The sequence below is a fragment of the Dromiciops gliroides genome, chromosome 3 (assembly GCF_019393635.1).
Source record: "Dromiciops gliroides isolate mDroGli1 chromosome 3, mDroGli1.pri, whole genome shotgun sequence".
In the NCBI taxonomy this organism is placed as follows: domain Eukaryota; kingdom Metazoa; phylum Chordata; class Mammalia; order Microbiotheria; family Microbiotheriidae; genus Dromiciops; species Dromiciops gliroides.
Genome location: NC_057863.1, coordinates 249,277,386 through 249,283,533, shown reverse-complemented (window position 1 = coordinate 249,283,533; position 6,148 = coordinate 249,277,386).

Sequence of the window (6,148 nt, the reverse complement as noted above, 5' to 3'; positions counted from 1 at the left end):
AAGCACCATACAAGATTTCATTTTACTCTCTCAACAACCCTGGGAGATAGGTACTATTATTATCTCCATTTTACAGATGAGCAAACTGAGTCACAGGTTAAGTGACTTGCCCAGGGTCACAGAGGTGGTGTTTGAGGGATTTGTATTAGAGTCTTCCTGACTCTGGGTTTAGTGCTCCATCCATTGCACTACCTGGAAGACTTCAAAAATCTTTCTTTGTCTCTACTGTTCTCTCCCCCAAAGAGTCTCAGTCTCTCTGTCTCTGGCTCTGTCTCTGTGTCTCTGTGCCTCTGTCTCTGTTTCTGTTTCTCTCTGTGTTTCTCTGTCTCTGTGTCTCTGTCTCTCTGTTTCTTTGTCTCTCTGTGTCTCTGTCTCTGTCTCTGTCTCAGCAGGAATGAAGAAGTTCTTTCCTCTTCAGAGCTTTAAAGTTAACTTTACTCCTCATGCAGGTATGCAGAGAGATTTGTCATTCTCTTTACCAAATCCTGAATCTTGCCCAAATAGTAGCAAGAAAATCCCTCGTTTCAAACCTCAGCTTCAGATGAATAAATTAAAAAGCATTTATTGTTTGTCATGTGCCAGGCACTGTGCTAGATCTGGGGACATAAATACATAAAGACAGTTCCTGTCCTCCAATAGCTTACATTCTAATAATGGAAAACAACACATATGAGTGAGTGGGAGCTAGAGATGTGTATTTTGAACTTGGAAGTCACAGGATGATGAGTGGAGCCATGGTCCACTGTTCAAGCATTTTATGAAGTTCTTATAAGGTTAAGTGACTTGCCCAGGGTCACATCCATCTGAGGCCAGTTTTGAACTCAGGAAGATGAGTCTTCCTGACTTCAGAGCCAGCACTCTATCCACTGTGCCACTTAGCCGCTGCTCCAAATACTTGATTTCAAATTATCTTAATTGATTTATATAATCCCAAAGGGAGTGACTAGGTCCTTCAACCAAGTAGAAAAACTTTCAGTCATGCCCAGTTGAAACGGCTTTACTGAAAGGTATTTAGGCTTTGTTCACACTTCTAATTGATTGATTCAATCAAGATGTGTTCTCATCTGGCAAAGGAATCAAGATGTAGCATCTTTTCAGGTTGTTTAAGTGACGTAGGATGATTTAATTGTGTGACTTAGTCAACTCCCATCTTTACCTGTGTATCTATGTCTGTCTGTCTGTCTACCTGTCTGTCTACCTTTCTTTCTTTCTTTCTTTCTTTCTTTCTTTCTTTCTTTCTTTCTTTCTTTCTTTCTTTCTTTCTTTCTTTCTTTCTTTCTTTCTTTTTCTTCCTTCCTTCCTTCCTTCCATCCATCTATCTCTCTATCTAATCTATCCAGCCACATATGTACACACCCACATCCATCCATACACACATATATGTACGGACTTTAGTACTTAAACTTCTGTATTGCATTAAAAAGAAACAATGAAAACTTAGAAGTTAATTTCTTCATTAATATAAAAACTTTCTTGAAACATTAAATACCACAGCAATACAAGCCAACTTAACCTTTTGAGAAGCCTTTTAAAATTATCAGACAATAGGAGAAATTAATCATATTTAGGCCTTTATTCAGAATGACAACAATGTTTTGGGGAAAATGATGATTTGGTAGTTTAAGCAGGAGGTAGATAAAAGAAAAAAATGATTCATAGTCCATTAATTTGGAATATGTGATAATTTAGAAAGGGGCTAAGCTAAAATTAAACAGCATCATGTAAGTAAAAGAATTTGCTTAGAAGTCCTAAGAAAATGAATATAAATTCATTTACAGGGGAAATGTTTAAACTACTTAAGAAAACAAACATTTCCAGCACTTAGAAAGGTAACAACAATTGATATGCTTCTCTGTTATTATAATAAATCATTATCTATTCACTAAAGCTGATTTTTAAAAAGCCTTTCTTAGACAGCACTCCGTTAACTTAGTTTTTGTGAATTTGAAAGAAATAAAATTCAAAATTCTTAAAAAGATCCATTGTGGAATATTTTACTACTTCTGTTTGGCTCTCCCTCAAACTATTCCAAATTGGTGAGGCTTTATGATTATTAGAATTCAAGAAACAATGTCTTCACTTCAGCCATATGAATTTAGCTTTTCTCCTTCTCCAAAGGTAAATCCAATGTAGTTTGTTGTAAGATTATTATTGTTGTGAGTCTGTCTTCCTGCGGAAGAAAGACTACGGAGGATCTGATTGAAGAAGAGCCATCTGCTCTTCCTGGAAGGCTCCTAGGAGGAAAGTAAAAATCCTCCATACCTGTAAGGCAGCAAGAGCATGGCAGCTTAAAGGCTCTCCATTATGTCTCTTATGTCACTTCCTTTTCCCATCACTGCCTGCAAATACCTTGGGCAAGTCACTTCACCCAGTTTGCCTCAGTTTCTTCATCTGTAAAATAAGCCAGAGAAGGAAATGGCAAACCACTCCAGTATCTTTGCCAACAACAATGGCATCTACCTCCTACAGTGGTTATGAAGATAAAATAAGATTATATTTGTAAAATGCTTTGTAAACCTTAAAGTACTCTATAGACTCTAGCTATTAGTTTTTGTTATCCCTCTCCCCATTGAGAACAGGGCATATCTTATATCTATCTCCATTATAACCTAGTGGCCTACATATAAGAGAAACATTATTTATTGAATCATTCTTTGGGAACCTAAAGGAAGCTATTGTGTATGCTTTGAAGCTATTAAACCCAGTGCCCACTTGGTAGAAGCAGAGAGGTTTACCTCAGCCCTCTCAGAGAAAGCTTCATTTCCCTTCCTCACTTAAGGTTGGCCTCCATCCTTATGGATTATTGATTTGGTGGTAGAGGGACAGGAGCCCAAACCGCTACTGTTGAATGGCATTTTTCTGCCATTCTCCTGGTCATATTTCTATCTCCCACATAAGCCCTAGTCAGAAGAATCACCTTCTGCTTCACCTTTTTATTGTTGTTGAGTTGTTTCAGTCATGTCTGACTCTTCATGACCCCATTTGGGGTTTTCTTGGCAGAGATACTGGACTGGTTTGCCATTTCCTTCTCCAGTTCATTTGACAGATGAGGAAACTGAGGCAAACAGGGTTAAGTGACTTGCCCAGGGTCACACAGCTAGTAAATGTCTGAGGCCTGATTTGAACTTAAGAAGATTTTTCCTGACTTCAGGCCCAGCATTCTATTCACTGTGCTACCTAACTGCCTTTTTATTTGTCTCCCCTTCCTTCCAGACCTCAAGCATGGCCTGAGACATGAGTGATGTTGTTTATGTATTATGAGGGATGTGGGATGACCACCAAACAGAGGAAATAAAGCCGGTAAAACTGCTCCTCCCAAAGTGTTACTGGCATGGCTATAAATAAAATTTTCCCAAATTAATTTAATTTTTACACATTAAAACAGTATGGATATTGGCCAAGTACATTACAATCCTTTGTTTGAGAGAAGAATGACTTGGCTATGTGACAGGAAATCAGTAGTGGTGACTGATACTCAAATGAATCACAGCTATCTTAAAATATTCATCTCCTGTTGATTGAATCACACCAGCTGCTTAGGTGGTAACTAGCATGATTGGTTGCCCCACTCCTTAAGGAAACTGATATATGAAAATCCAGATTGACATAATCAATGAATTAAGGAGTGACTAATCTTTGTATTGAAGGATTCTTTATAATGAATAGAAAAGCATTCATCTCATCCATTCTTTCAAAGAATGAATTTCCTCGGGGTGTTTAAATGGGGTTCTAGCTTTTAAAAGTCAATTCATATACAGGGTTGTTGTTTTTTTGTTTTTAGGAACAATACATTAACTGAAGCCTAGAATATACTTCTACTTGGACAGAAATTGGTTTCATCTGCCTTTCAGACATGGATGCATGTTATTACTAAATCTGAACCCTCACCTAGTTTGCAGAAACTGACAAAGAGGGTAGCCACATTCTCCTGGGTTGGTCTGGGACTATGGTGGCTGGGTCCCTGTTGCTGAACAGATGGGCATAGGCAAGGCAAAGGAAACAGTAGAATAAAGTACTGACAAGGAGAATCTGACAGGGACAAGGTCAGTTAGACCTATGGAAAAAGGAGAAGCAGGACAATCTGAGACCCTCCTTCCCTTTCAAAAGAAACAAAATAACTGAGTAGGGTAAACCTAGATAGGGTCTAGAACCAGGGAGTCAAAATCAGAAAGCCAATAGAAAGTTGGGCAAATAGAGTCATCAGAGTTCATATAATTAGGGTGAATTGTCCACTAATATAAAAATACATTTATATACTGCTTACATGTGCCAGATTCTGAGCTAAATGCTTTATTATTATTATCTCATTTTATTCTCGCAACAACACTGGGAGGTAGGTTCTATTATTATCACCTCCGTTTTACAGATGAGGAAACTGAGGCAAACAGAGCTTCACTGACTTGCCCAGGATCACACAGCTCAGAGAGTTTAAAACTGGATTTGAATTCAGACTTTCCTGATTCCAGGTTCTGCACTCTAGTCACTGTACCACCTAGCGGCCCATTAGTACTTTATTCTTTTTCTCTTTCTTTTCCTTTTTTTTTTTTAATTTACAAACTTAGTAGTCATCATGGAGTGGTAGATTGGGAGCTGGCCTCAGAAGCAAGAAGACTTCATTGTAAATCTTACCTTTGACCTCTTCTGGCTAATGTGACCCTAAGAAAGCCACTTAACTCTTCAATACTATAGGCAGCTCTATAAGGGGTAAAGAAGGCACCAACCTTCATTGATAGAGGGAGTTTCTTCACAGGGGAGCTCCTCATACCAATAAAATTACAGATCCAAACACATTTTATTGATGTTCTCTTTTTTTGCCCACTGTTACTTTCTCCTAACTTATCTCCTCCCTAACCACTCTTTCTTTGAAAACTGCTACTTTGTTTTGACTACTGATCTATAAGGGAATGCAATAATGAATACTTTCCCTAATTGTGATTCTAGGTTAATTGAACACCAACACAATCTGGTTCTAGTTTAGTATTGTCTACTCTATTATACTGATCAATTTAAAAAATATTTTATAGTTCTGATGATAACTGTTGAAATTTAGGGTACAATGCCCTCTACCTCTTTTTCTTTTTCAGTTACCCCCCCAAAATTCTTGACCTTTTGCTCTTCCACATGAGTTTTGGTACGTTTTTGCATGCTATTGGTAGTTTGATTAATGTATTATAATCTTTTCTCTATTAGTTCAGTCTAATGCATAACCCAATATCCTTCTAAGTATTTAGTCTGACCTTTAGTTCTTTTTAAAGAAATAGTTTTATTCTGTTTGGGTGTGGGGAGTGAAAGCCAAAATAAAAGGAAGAGGTACTCACTCCCTCCTCTGGTCCCTATCCTTGAATTGGCCTTAAAAGATTAGTCCATATACTTCTTTGCCCCTCTTACTAAGTACTCTCTCTTTCTACTCCTTAGACATTGCCCTCAACTCCGACCCTGTGAAGTGTTTTTTCTGTGCATACATGGAGCTGGATGGGAGAATAATGAAGGAGGCAATGTGACCTAACAGCTGCATCTTATAAGTTGTATTACTGTTGTCATTATCTTTGATATAAATTTATATTGGTTCTATAATTAATTCTTTTGACTCACTTTTTCTTTCATAAATCATTTTAATTTCCATTTAGGCCTTCAACTTTAGATCACATTTACCTTGTTGGTTATTATTCTAATTCTGTGATGGCCCATAAATCATTTAAGATTTTAGCATTTTAAAATTTATTTATAAATTCTTTGTCTTTTGCTATGTTTCTTTTTAAAATTAGTGCTCCATACACATTTGAAGCAAAATTAAATTATCTGATAAACTCAATTCTCTCCATATGGCAGTCAAATCTAATTTTCCAGCATTTGTTCAATTCTATCACTTTTCTTAGGTATTTTTGTCCTACATTCAGAAAGTGGAAAGTTGAAACTCTCCACTATTCATGTTTTCTATCCAAGATCCTCACTGTCTTTATTAATTCTGTATAACTTTTTCATGGAATCTTCTAAAAATTTAGTGATTTATTAACTTGCATATTAAATTTCTGAGACTGACATGGTTTCTCATTTGTTCTGATGCTGATTTAAATATCAAAGACTCCAACCAAATTTTCTTTTCTTTTTAAAAACACTAAGAAATGTAGGAATTGAAAAAAGTATTTTA